The sequence below is a fragment of the Ostrea edulis genome, chromosome 3, assembly GCF_947568905.1.
Source record: "Ostrea edulis chromosome 3, xbOstEdul1.1, whole genome shotgun sequence".
In the NCBI taxonomy this organism is placed as follows: domain Eukaryota; kingdom Metazoa; phylum Mollusca; class Bivalvia; order Ostreida; family Ostreidae; genus Ostrea; species Ostrea edulis.
The window spans coordinates 3,372,330-3,387,199 of record NC_079166.1 but is presented as its reverse complement, the minus strand read 5'-3'; positions in this window follow the sequence as shown (position 1 = coordinate 3,387,199).

The window sequence follows — 14,870 nt, the reverse complement described above, 5'->3', positions numbered from 1 at the left end:
AGATTTCGGTTGAGCATCAATGAAGAGACATTATTTGTTTAAATGCGCATCTGGTGCATCAAAAGTGATACCGTATAAGTTTTGCATTAAGAACTAATAATTACTCGAACATTTTATGCAATATCATTATATGTAGAGACTTCAACTGTAAAATAGATAATTGTACAGATAAAAGCTCTAAAGTATTAAATGAAATAATATTTCAGCTAAATCTTGTCGACTTATGGACAAGCAAACGCGATAAAACAGATGGTTTCACGTGATGTGATGCTTTTGACATATCAAAAACTAGAATCGATTTTATCTTCATTAGTAAAACTTTTCTAAATAAATGCAAATCTCCCATGTTACCGAAAATTCCAGGAACTCATTCTAAATGAACTAGAATGTCTGACCACAAAGCAATTAGATTTGATCTTAATATACACGATAACAAGAGAGGAACAGGTTAACGGAAATTAAATACCTCCTACTAAAAACGTAGCGAATATAAAAATGAAATTGTAAATATTATACAAAATACAAAAAACTCACAAGGAACAAACACACAAAAATGGGAAGATTTAAAACATAGCATGAAGTTATTTTCTATACACTTTTCAATCAAATCGCAGAAATATCTTTAGAATACAATTTCAAACATTGAAAAAGAAATAAATGAAATAGAATCTCTACCACATCTGCAAATTGATAAGAATAAAAAGAGAGACTTGCAATCGTAATTAAATGACTTGTATGATAAAAAAGCAAACGGAGCTCAAATTAGGTCCCGCGCTTAGTGGATTGACAAGGCAGAAAAAAATACTAAGTATGTTTCAATCACAAAATGATATCAATGAACTACAGAACAAAAGAAACTTTAACTACTGATGAAGGTATGTTAGGTGAAATGTAACTACAGAACAAACGAAACTTTAACTACTGATGAAGATATGTTAGGTGAAATGTAACTACAGAACAAACGAAACGAAACTTTAACTACTGATGAAGATATGTTAGGTGAAATGTAACTACAGAACAAACGAAACGAAACTTTAACTACTGATGAAGATATGTTAGGTGAAATGTAGCTACAGAACAAACGAAACGAAACTTTAACTACTGATGAAGATATGTTAGGTGAAATGTAACTACAGAACAAACGAAACGAAACTTTAACTACTGATGAAGGTATGTTAGGTGAAATGTAACTACAGAACAAACGAAACTTTAACTACTGATGAAGATATGTTAGGTGAAATGTGTAATTTTTATGAAAATCTTCGCGATACTAAAATATAAATTCTTCTGACATTCAGAGTTATTTAAATAATAGCAATATCAAATGTTTATCTGAGAGTGCGACAAATAATTGTGACCAATTTCCAACTTTAGAAGAATGTCGAGACAATGTTATGTGTATGAAACACTATAAATCGCCAGGTCTAGACGGTTTACCAACCGAATTTTATCAATTCTTTCGGGATCAGTTATTGGAACTTTTTTTGGAATGCTTAAAGAATTTTTTTATCAAATGAAATGTCTTTTTCCCAACGACTTGCTGTCATATCATTAATTCACAAAAAAGGAGAGAAATTCCTATTAAAAATTACAGACCCATTAGCCTTAAATATACAGACTACAAGATAATTACATTCATATTTGCTCGTCGTTTACCAAAAGTTATCGATGATTATATACGTAACGAACAGACAGCATATATAGAAGGAAGAATTATAGGGAGCAACGCACGATTAATATTAGATTTTTTTTTATTACTGGGAAAACAATAATCAAGAGGGTTTATCATTATTTCTCGACTTTGAGAAAGCATTCGATTTAGTTGAGTCGAATTTTCTGTTGAAAACTTTAGAAACATTTAATTCTGGAATGAATTTTATTAAATGGATAAAAATACTTTATAAACAGTGTGCCAAAAAACTGGAGTCAAATTCCTCGAAGGATAAGAGCTATGCGTGAGGGAGATAATCCTTAATTTTGAAATGAATTTGGAAATTTTACAAAAGCAATTAAATATATATCCGTATTTTCAAGCTAGTAACGAAGTACTTAGCTACTGGGCTGTAAAGACCCTCGGGGACTAACAGTCCACCAGCATAGGCCTCGACCCTGGGGTCATAATGTAAAACTTATACGGTACCAATTTTGATGCACCAGATGCGCATTTCGACAAATAATGTCTCTTCAGTGATGCTCAACCGAAATCCGAAATAACAATGAAGTTTTAGAGCTATTATAGGGAAAAACAGCGTACCAAAAAAAAAGGTGGAGTCAAATTCCTCGAATGATAAGAGCTATGCGTGAGGGAGATAATCCTTAAATTTGAAATTAATTTGTAAATTTTATAACAGCAATTAAATATACATCCGTATTTTCCTAGAGCTACAGTTCTGCAGCCAAGTTGATGGTGCAGGAGTTTCAGCAGTCTATATATATATATATATATATATATATATATATATATATATATATATTGTTTTTCTTAGACAAGGGTTTCAATAATATATTTTCTGTGAACACGAAAAAAAAATTCATGGTATAATTGGTAAGACTCCCAAATATCATTTTTAAATGTCATGACCTTTGCACTATGCAAGGTGAAGATAACGAACAGTGATCAATCTCATAACTCCTATAAGCAATACAAAATAGATAGTTGGGCAAACAAGGACCCCTGGACACACCAGAGGTGGGGTCAGGTACCTATGAGGAGTAAGCATCCCCTGTTGACCGGTCACACCCGCCGTGAGCCCTATATCCTGATCAGGTTAACGGAGTTATCCACAGTCAAAATCAGTGTGCCAAGAACGACTTGACAATCGGTATGAAACACGTCAGACAGCATTTGACCCAATGCAAGGTTGTGCTGACGAACTAGATCGTTATAACGACCATAGAATTTGCGAAATGCTGACTTCAATCGAGACTGTTGAAATCACTGTACCATCAACTTGTTTGTCAGTAGCTTACCTCGATTTAAAAACTGACCATTCGCAGAACAAGCTCTTGCATATCGAATCAGTTGAGATATATAAACACCGTATGCAGGTGATAATGGAATATTGCTACATAAATGTGGGAAGTTGACGATAGAGAAGCTGAAATCATCCCGTTTGTCATACAGTTGAGTTGTCAGTTTGCCGTTAATGTCTACTTTCAATAAAATATCTAAGTATGAAGCATAAGTTGACGACTCTGTGGTGTCCTTTATTTCGAGCTCACAGGGATATATTAAATCGACATATGAATGAAAGCTATTATTGTTAATATACAAAACGTCATCGATATATCTAAATATCGAATTGAAGGCCACAGCGAGAGATTTTTTCTTCTCGCGTAGGAGTTTTTGAATAAATTCTGCTTCATATGAATATAGAAACAGGTCAGCTAACAAAGGAGCAGAATTCGTGCCCATGGGAATTCCAACAGACTGTTGGAAGACCTGATCACCAAAGACCACGAAGATATTGTCAATGAGGAACTCTAACATATTTTTTAATTTCAACTTCAGAGTACTTGTGCGTGGAATCAGAGTGGTGTTTAACAAAGTAAGTTTTTGAATGACTGATCACTAAATATTAATATTTCCGTTTTCCGTTTTTGTTGAAGAAGCAACTGTCTATGATGTCAAAAAATCTAGTCTTTAATTTATCGTGAGGAATGGTCGTGTATAGTGTTGAAAAGTCATAGGTTTTAATGTTATTGATTTGGGAAAAATTCTGTGATTTCAAGTTTACTAAAAGTTCTTTAAAAATTTGTAGAATCCACATTTGAATAACACCACTTCTGGCATATGCAGTCGCACAGTAAGTTTGAAGTTTCTCCTTCACAGCTGTTAATATTTTTGTGAGGAGCAAAGATAGGGGCTTGGTAGAGTACTTACTGGATCCAGAAATGTATCTTTGTTTGTAAGGATTTTTATGTAGTTTAGGAATCCAGTATAGGTACGGTAACTCATATTCATTCGACCCATTGACTGGGATATTAAATGTGTCTAAAAATGAAGCATGGTTTTGAAGAATTTCATCTTTTGAAAGGGCAGTTGGAGTATAAGTATGATTACCAAAAGTGGAATTAATACCAAGTTCGTTTACAATACAGTTGTAATAATGAGCCTTACAAACAAAGACAATGTTGTTACTAGCTTTGTCAGCTGGAACCAAAACATATTCCTCATGTAACCTATCTAAATACTTCTAACTAATTTTGCATCTTCGTTTCGAGATTTACACCCTCCCTATACTCTGTTGTTTGAATATTTTTAATTTCCCACTCGAGATCATTTCACTCATATGGAGACATCACCATTACCGGTGAAGGGTTGCAAAAATGTAGGCCTATGCTATGCGCTTAAGGCGTTTAATCAGGGATGGATCTTTGTTGTTCCACACCTGCCGTGACACGGGACCTCGGTGTTTAGTGTATCATCCGAATGACCTCCCCATTTAGTCGTCTCTTACGACAAGCAAGGGTATTGAGGACCTTTTCTAACACGGATCTGCACGGGACCTTATACACTGATCGAGTCTACTTTAGATTGATTTTTGATAACTCTGACATTCAATTAGTTTGAGAATTAGTGACTAGGAAAATCAGGTCTTCGGACAATTATTGAATAATGCGTCATTTGAAAAATCTTTATACATATGAACAACTTTTCAAAGTTAAGAATAAGTAATGATTTAAAATTCAAAATTATATATGGGAGAAAATAGGATAAAGTCTACAAAAAATCAGGAATATACACCACTTTAACTATGCAAGGTGAAGATAACGAACAGTGATCAATCTCATAACTCCTACAAGCAATACAAAATAGATAGTTGGGCAAACACGGACCCCTGGACACACCAGAGGTGGGATCAGGTGTCTAGGAGGAGTAAACGTCCCCTGTTCACTGGTCACACCCGCCGTGAGCCCCATATCCTGATCAGGTAAACGGAGTTATCCGCAGTGAAAACTATGTCATAATATTTTGAGAACTTAAACATTCCTTTGCCGTTAAGATTACTTTTTGAGGTTTCTATGATTGAGAATATACTTTAGAGAAGAAAATGTCATATGAATGAGAAGTTGACATTACATGTATACCAGAACAAACACGACTACGACACTCTGGCTGGATCGAGGCCTCTGCTGGTGGACTGTTAGTCCCCGAGGGTATCTACAGCCCAGTAGCTAAGTACTTCGTTACTAGCTTGAAAATACGGTTGTATATTTAATTGCTGTTATAAAATTTAGAAATTCATTTCAAAATTAAGGATTATCTCCCTCATGCATAGCTCTTATCCTTAGACGAATTTGGCTCCAATTTTTGGCACGCTGTTTTTGGCTATATTTAGCTCCAAAACTTCATAGTTATTTCGGATTTCAAACATTTCGGTTAAGAATCACTGAAGAGACATTATTTGTCGAAATGCGCATCCGGTGGATAAAATTGGTACCGTATAAGTTTTACACATGAAAACTCGAAAATTCAAATAATAATTTTTTGAAGGTGTAAGATTTTATGATTGAGAATTCTAATACTTCAGCGTATACTCATTTTGATAATAGGTGAAGAAAGTATAGATTGCCTCTGTTAACATTTCGTAAAATATAATGAATAATTCAGCCAGAGTGATGATGATTTTGACATACAAGTGTATGCATATTTTGTTTCTTAATTGATTTCGATAAATGGTTTAGATAATGAAAGCAGAGAAAATGTGGAATAGAGACCAATTCCTGAATTGTCAAAGTCTGAATGCTCATCGGGCATCAATAGGAAGGATGATTTAATTAGTTTCGATTTAAGATTGAAATTAAATGTTTACACATCATGCCTTGGACATTCATTGAGAACGTTAACACGAAGTGGGTTTTCCAAACATTTGATTTCAAACATAACACCACATGAACTAAAGTTACAGGCATATAAGTTTTTAGATAACGAAAAGAAATTCAACCAATCTTGCAACAAGATTGATGAAACGTACAGTGATATCAAGAATGATTTATTTGTAAACATCAGTTAAGCGGCAAGCATTCTATAAATAGAAATGGGAATTCCAAACTTTCGATTTTATAAATAACGCCACATCAGCTAATGAATAAAAAGATACGGAACAATAACATACTAATGTATCCAATTCTAAATATATCATGAAATTATAAATATTTATCAAAGACAACGTTCATTACAATTAAACGGGTAATCTACAAACGACTGACTGACATAACTTATCTATTAAAAGAAAACAACATAAATGTGGAAGTAATCTAATGAAATAATTCGTCCAGTTAACCACGGCATGTCAATATCAGCAAAATGTTCACAGTCTAGAAATTCCTCGTTCAAATGTTACAGGAAATAGTAAACGCGAACTAACAAAACAAAAGAGCCAATGAAATTGAGAAAATTTCCGAAAAAGTCCACAGCTTTGGCAGTACGAAGCCAAATCCAAGCCTCATTCTTTGTTTCTTCAGCGTCGTTTATTTGTCCATATTGATATTCATCATTGGGAATACATGTACATACGATGACGATGATATGAAAACTATATTTGATTAATCCAAAGATCGCTTTTAGAATTTGAACTGTAATAAGCTGGTGCACTTTAAAAGCAACTGTCAGCTCTATCACCAATTGAGGAAAATCATTTACCCATACTATGAATGCAGACGCTAGAAACGGCCACATCATTTTCTCCTGATGACGGGGAACCTTTCCTCCCCAACGGATAAAGAGAACTAATGCAATGTTCATAAACGTTAGAATACTTCCCATCACAACAAAAGCCAGAACAGGAGCCTTGAGCTCATTCGCTTCGTCTTCTTTAAGAGTACCGATTTGTGAATCTTTGAGAGCTTTGTAGAATAATCCATCCAGTATTAGACTCAGAAAGTCCAAAATTATAAACAAGATTGTCACTATCCAAACATGTCTCGCCATCTGTTTTTGTTTTTGAATATTGATAATTCCATACAATCAACAGCAAACATTCGAGTGAAGAAACAGTGGATTCTGGTGACTATATGCGTAAGATCTATTTTTCCTGTTTTTTTAAATAACAATCTTCTATAAATAGAAACTTGATAAAGGCGATGGTTATTTCAGAAATGTTTCAAGTCTATGTTATTATGGCCGGTGTAACATTAAATAGTGATGCCGATGAAAAAATGTCAACGTTGAAAATTGACGCAGACCGTTAGTTTCAATACCCGCAACGTCATCCCTGACCTTCCTATCGTGTTCTATCGTGCGTGTATCCTATCTTATCGAATCGTGTTCTGCTTTTATCAGCTTTTCAGCTGAAAGCTTCTTCATCTGGAAGTCATCAACATGTGCTTATCTAGAAACAATTATTTGCAATATACAATAACAATGAAATAGGAAGTTCGGATTTGAAAGGAAAAATCAGTAAATTACATTGTTTATTATATTTATTTTAATAATGTTTCTTTTTCTTCCGATTTTTCCACCTGTGTTCTACTTATATACATGTACCAACTACTGAACTTGTGCGTGTCCTTATATCTGATTTTGTGTATTACCCGTGGTTTGACAGAAAACATGCTCAGGGACATTGTGATTCACACATTTAGAAGATTAAGTTTTAAAACGGTGCAAGGGTGTTGCATCTCCCAAATGTCTGCTCAACTAGGCACCACTCAGCTGTCATTGTTGGTTTTTCACTTGTACATGTACACTTGTACCAATAGTCGTATGGGTAGATACTAGAAATGCATACCGATTTTGATGATTGTTTGAAATTTTTTACATGCTGAAAACAAAGATATTTAAACTCTTCAAAATTGCGAATTAAAAAAGCCCGTTTAATTATCATTCATAGTGTAGACATATGTAACGTATGCAGTGGGTTTTGTAAGCGGTCATTAGGACAATAATTGTAATTGTTGAATGATCGGTGAACTTAGAGTTTGATACAAAATACACCCTCCCCCTCTTCGCTACACTCAAAATATTACTTGGTTTTATTGTACATTCAAGATAATAGATATTAGAATAAGAAAGCTACTGAAGCACAATACGACTACATTATATTATATGTAGTTAGTTCCTTGTATAATTCTATATTAAACAGTAGGTGACAATATAAGTTTTAGAATCATTTGCTTAGAAAATTCATTTAGATAGCAAATAATGAATTAAAAACCGTATATACTTTAGTTTTCTGATTTTAACTGTAATGGCATAACAAATAGAAATCAATTAAAAATATAAAAACACATTAGACCGTGGATTAAAGAAATTATACCTTTTAGGAAAATAATGAATATTGAAATCCTATCAACATAATTTAATATATAAATATTTGATCCAGTATAAATATATATAAATATGAAAATTTCTTTCTATCTAAATTGTTTCTAAATTTAAATCATTTCTGTCTGGTTTTCCGTTTATCATGAAGATCGTTTATCGTGTTTTGCGTTTATCAGGTCTATCGTGAATATCTTTTATCAATTTTAGCATTATCAGGTTTACCGTGCAAGGTGAAGATAGCGAACAGTGATCAATCTCATAACTCCTACAAGCAATACAAAATAGATAGTTGGGCAAACACGGATCCCTGGACACACCAGAGGTGGGATCAGGTGCCTATGAGGAGTAAGCATCCCCTATTGACCAGTCACACCCGCCGTGAGCCCCACATCCTGATCAGGTAAACGGAGTTATCCGCAGTCAAAATCAGTGTGTCAAGAACGGCTTAACAATCGGTATGAAACACGTCAGACAGCATTTGAGCCAATGCGAGGTTGTATTGACGAACTAGATCGTTATAACGACCACAGAATTTGCGAAATGCTGACTTCAATCGAGACTGTTGAAATCCCTGTACCATCAACTTGTTTGTCAGTAGTTTACCTCGATATAAAAACTGACTATACCCAGAACAAGATCTTGCATATCGAATCAGTTGAGATATATAAACACCATATGCAGGTGATAATGGAATATTGCTACATAAATGTGGGAAGTTGACGATGGAGAAGCTGAAATCATCCCGTTTGTCATACAGTTGAGTTGTTAGTTTGCCGTTAATGTCTACTTTCAATAAAATATCTAAGTATGAAGCAGAAGTGGACGACTCAGTGGTGTCCTTGAATTCGAGCTCACAGGGATATATCAAATCGACATATGAATGAAAGCTATCATTGTGTATTCTATCATATCGTGCGTGTATCCTATCTTATCGTGCGTGTTTCCTATCCTATCGTGCGTGTATTGTGTTCTATCGTTTATCATGTCAAGAATAATGTTGCGGGTACTGTAACTACCCGTCCATGCATGAGTCTTAAAGGTCCTATTTGGTGGCGTCCGATTTCATTATTGACAAATGACACTAAATAACATAAAATGTTTCTTTACAATTCATACCTCAGTCAGGTAGTAGGGGTCAAATTTCAACATTGAAAGAATGCCCCAAAATACGCAGAAAGTTTCCCGCACAGTCCATATTTAGGTCAAGTGGTGGGGGTCATATTTCAAAATTGAAAAAGGACCTCAGATATACAAAATGGTTCTCATATACATTGATTCCTACGTGTCGATTGACTGGGTGGGGGTGGGTTTTTTTGTATTTTATTAGCGTCTAAAATAATATTTTGAGAGGGGTATGGGGTACACTCCCAGAAAATGAATGAAAAATGAAGTATAAAATGATGCATCCATAAGACACGTTTAGGAAATGTTGACATTTTGAATATCATACCACAACAATGAATCTCCATATCCTGCCAGCCGCACTTCAAATCAAATGGTCTTCCCCTTAGAAATTCTTTAGAGTTAACACAACCAAGTACAACTTAGATTGTGTCAACTCAACGTTCTGTATTTGAAATTAACGTTATATTTACCCCTTCCCCCTTTAATTTACACTTTCGTCTTATTTCTTTCCAAGTGCCCGTAATACGAGTGTACATGATGCCCAGTACTTCCTCCAGCTCGAATCGCCCAGCAACCGTAATTACAGTTAAATTTGTAAAAATCCGGATAACCGTTATGTTTCTCATGATTGAATCATGATCACAATTCGTATTATATTCTTGAAAAGATAAAATGCTTTCGTTTTATAAATTACTTTGCATGTCAAACATCAATTTACTCAGAATCAGCAGTTGTTGGAGAGTTAGCTCGGTTTCCTGACGTAGTATTGAATTTTACACCCATCACTTTTTCCATAAGTGTTTTCCATTTTTAACGCTCTTTGATACAGGGGATATAATAATAATAATAATAATAATAAAAACAAAATTTTTCAATTTTATGATTAAGAATTGTAATACTTCAGCGTATATTGATTTTGATAATAGGGGAACACATCATAGGTTGCTTCTGTTAACATTTCGTAAAATATATTGAATAACTCAGCCAGAGTGATGATGATATCGACATACAAGTGTATGTATATATTTTTTCTTATTGATTTCGATAAATGGTTTATATAATGAAAGCAGAGAAAATGTGGAATAGAGACCAATTCCTGAATTGTCAAAGTCTTAATGCTCAACGGGCCTCAATAGGAAGGAGGGTTTAAGTAGTTTCGATTTAAGATTGAAATCATATATCTATACAGTATACCTTGGGCATTCATTGAGAACCTAAATACGAAGTGGGTTTTCCAAACATTTGATTTCAAACATTACACCACATGAACTAAAGTTAATTGCACATAAGTTTTTAGATAACGAAAAGAAAACCAACTAATCTTGCAATAAGATTGATGAGACGCACAGTGATATCAGGATTAATTTATTTGCAAACATCAGTTAAACGGCCAGCATTCTATAAATAGAAATGGGAATTCCAAACTTTCGATTTTATAAATAACGCCACATCAGCTAATGAATAAAAAATTACAGAACAATAACATACTAATGTATCCAATTCTAAATATATCATGAAATTATAAATATTTCTCAAAGACAACGTTCATTACACTTAAACGGGTAATTTAAAAACGACAGACTTACATAATATATCTATTAAACGAAAACAACGTAAGTGTGAAAGTAATCTAATAAAATAATTCGTCCAGTTAACCACGGCATGTCAATATCAGCAAAATGTTTACAGTCTAGAGATTCCTCATTCAAATGTTACAGGAAATAGCAAACTCGAACTAACAAGACAAAGGAGCAAATGAAATTGAGAAAATTTCCGTAAATGTCCACAGCTTTGGTAGTACAACGCCAATCCAAAGCCTCATTCTTTGTTTCTTCTGCGTCGTGTATTTGTCCATATTGATATTCATCATTGGGAATACATGTACGTACGGTGACGATGATATGAAAACTATATTTGATTAATCCAAAGATCGCTTTTAGAATTTGAACAACTGTAATAAGCTGGTGCACTTTAAAAGCAGCTGTAAGCTCTATCACCAATTGAGGAAAATCATTTACCCATACAATGACTACAGACGCTAGAAATGGCCACATCATTTTCTCCTGATGACAGGAAACCATTCCTCCACAACGAATAAAGAGAACTAATGCAATGTTCATAAACGTTAGAATACTTCCCATCACAACAAAAGCCAGAACAGGAGCCTTGAGCTCATTCGCTTCGTCTTCTTTAAGAGTACCAATTTGTGAATCTTTGAGAGCTTTGTAGAATAATCCATCCAGTATTAGATTCAGAAAGTCCAAAATTATAAACAAGATTGTCACTATCCAAACATATCTCGCCATCTGTTTTTGTTTTTGAATATTGATAATTCCGTACATTCAACAGTGAACATTCGAGTGAAAAAACGACGGATTCTTGCGACTATATGCGTAAGCGCTTTTTTCCTGTTTTTTTTTAATAACGATGTTCTATAAATAGAAACTTGATAAAGGCGATAGTTATTTTTAGAAATGTTTCAAGTCTATGTTGTTATGGGCCGGTGTAACATTAAATAGTGATGCCGATGAAAAAAATGTCAACGTTGAAAATTGACGTAGACCGTTAGTTTCAATACCCGCAACGTTATTCTTGACATTCCTATCGTGTTCTATAGTGCGTGTATCCTATCCTATCGAATCGTGTTCTGCTTTTATCAGGTTTTCCACTGGAACCTCCTTCATCTGGAGGTCATAAACATTTGCTTCTCTAGAAAAATTATTTGCAATATACAATAACAAAGCAATAGGAAGTTCGCATTTGAAAGGAAAAATCAGTAAATTACATTGTTTATTACATATATTTTAATAATGTGTCTTTTTCTTCCGATTTATATGATAAATAAAACACGTCGTCAATACATTATCAAGTGGGGAACCAAGGTTTTCTTAATTCCAGTTCCTTATAAAAGTCATTGAAAGTCTTTAAATGGAATTCATTTATTCATAAATTGAATAACATCTTATTATTTGATCATTACTAGTTACTGCATCGCATGGTGCATTGACCTCTATTGCCCTAGATTGTCATGCATTCGCGGATTGAATGGTGCATAACCTGAATGTAATATGAATGCGTACAACGGTTTCACATCTACCAGTGAATTTACATTTTGCATATATCATTATATTACATATCATACACACTTTTTTATATCAATCACTTTCCAGTTGATTCAAACTTGTAAGAAAAGACAATGCGGTGGTAAAATGCAATAACGTATACTATTTTATATTTAAAAAATTGTTTTAATATGCGTCCTTTTAATATATCTATCATGCATTGTTTCATATTTGTTAATCTCTCCCTCTCAGATTTCTCGAGGTAATCCCTATATGACTTTGGAGATATGGCGATAAGACAGTCATTTGTACTATTTACTGGCGTCATCATGAAAGCACGTTGATGTTGAGCAAATTTTAATTTTAAAATACTTCAGTTTTTATACAGAGAAAAACTAGCAGAAAGTTTGGGTTTTAAGCTATAACTTGGCATACATATACATTGGGCGTGACAAACTGATAATGATGTGTGATGTCATTCAACTCATTAACATCTGGGAAACCCCACACAAAATACTCAAATGCAAGAAAATCCATTAAATAAACAGAATGTGTAAAAGAACAGGTTCATGGACCACCTTGCTCAAATGGGTGACCTTGGCCCTACTTTTGTTCAGTTATTTTGATTTTTAAAATTCTTTTAGCAATCTTTATTTTCACGAAAATATTGAGCCCATATTATGGCCCCAACTTAGCCTCATAGGGACCCGTTATAACTGAGCTACAATGTCATAATATGAAAACAATCATGGTGTGAAATGTAAAGTCTTGCCATTATGATTCCATGTACAAACTATGAAAACCCTGAGTTAAATTGCCTTTTAAAAAATTAGGTAAAACTTCAAAGTCAAGGTCACAATGTCAAAAACTTTGATACCAAAAGAACAATATGATATATGGGAGTCATATCATTCACCATTCAAAAGTTACGAACAAGGTTTAAGTTTCAAACACCTGGGCAAAAACCATAGTCCCCCACCTCCGATCTGACTTTAGTAACAGGAGCATTAAAAAATAAATCAACAAAAGTTAAGAACATTTGTATTTTTATATGCTATAGAGTGGTCCTGCTACTATTGAAAAGAATTTGTTTCAATTTCCTGTGTATATCCATATCAGACTTTGATGAAAAGGCACCTGATCCCACCTCTGGTGTGTCCAGAGGTCCGTGTTTGCCCAACTATATATTTTGTATTGCTTATGGGATTTATGAGATTAATCATTGTTCGTTATCTTCACCTTTCATAAAGAATACAAAATTAACGGTAGGAACAGCACGGACCCCAGGCCACACCAGAACTGTGACAAGGTGCCTAGGAGGAATACGATTCTCCTTTCGACCGGTAACATCCGCGATGAGCCCTATATCTCAATTAGGTCAACGGAATAATGCGTAGTCAAAATATCCCGTGAGGATCCGGGTTCGAATAAGTTATCAGGACTCCTTCCATGGCGTGTGAGGCGGCTAAATGAAAGTTCCTTCAGACGAGACCGTAAAACCGATACCCCGTGTCACAGCATGTGTGGCACGATAAAGATCCCTCCCTACTTAAAGGCCGTATCTGCTGAGCATAGGCTTAAATTTTCCAGACCTTCACCGGTAATGGTGACGTCTTATGAGTGAACAATTTTCGAGCGGGATGTAAGACAATACCAACCAACGGTAGTCAAAATCAGTGTGTAAAGAACCATAGACTCAGTTGTTTAAGGATTAGTTTTATTAATAGTGTAGAGGTAATCTAATCACCTAAAATAAAAAAACAAATATTTCTTTGATCAAATTGATTTTCAATTTATTAACATATTCAATATATAACGAAAAGATAATGAACAACTTTGAAGGATTCAATTCAAGTTTCATCATAATTATTTATGGTTTGATAATGATACATGTGAAGTAGATGAAATCCACATGACTGGTAAATGATTAGAAGCCGACCATTTTGCACATGAGACTTTTTTGAAGAGTTGTCTGCCCTTTATAAAAATAAGAAGAATCTAATTTTCTAAAAAAAAAAAAAAAGATATGTGCGGTAAATGATTGATTTTATTTCATAAAGAGAAAGTCTATGCAACTTTCTACCAAGATATCTGTATGAAAACATATTTTATACGTTTGATTGATTGATTATTGTTTAACGTCCCTCTGGAGAATATTTCACTCATATGGAGACGTCACCACTTCCGGTGAAGGGTTGCAAAATTTAAACCTATGATCGGCGCTTATGGCCATTGAGCAGGGAGGGATCTTTATCGTGCCACACCTGCTGTGAGACGGAACCTCGGTTTATGCCCCCCCCCCCTTACAACCGAAGTCGAAACTTTAACTTATATGATCTGGGATTTTACTGAAATTGAGACTGCTCAAATCACTGAAAAACTCGAGCCATAAGTTTAAGATTTTTTCGAGAAAT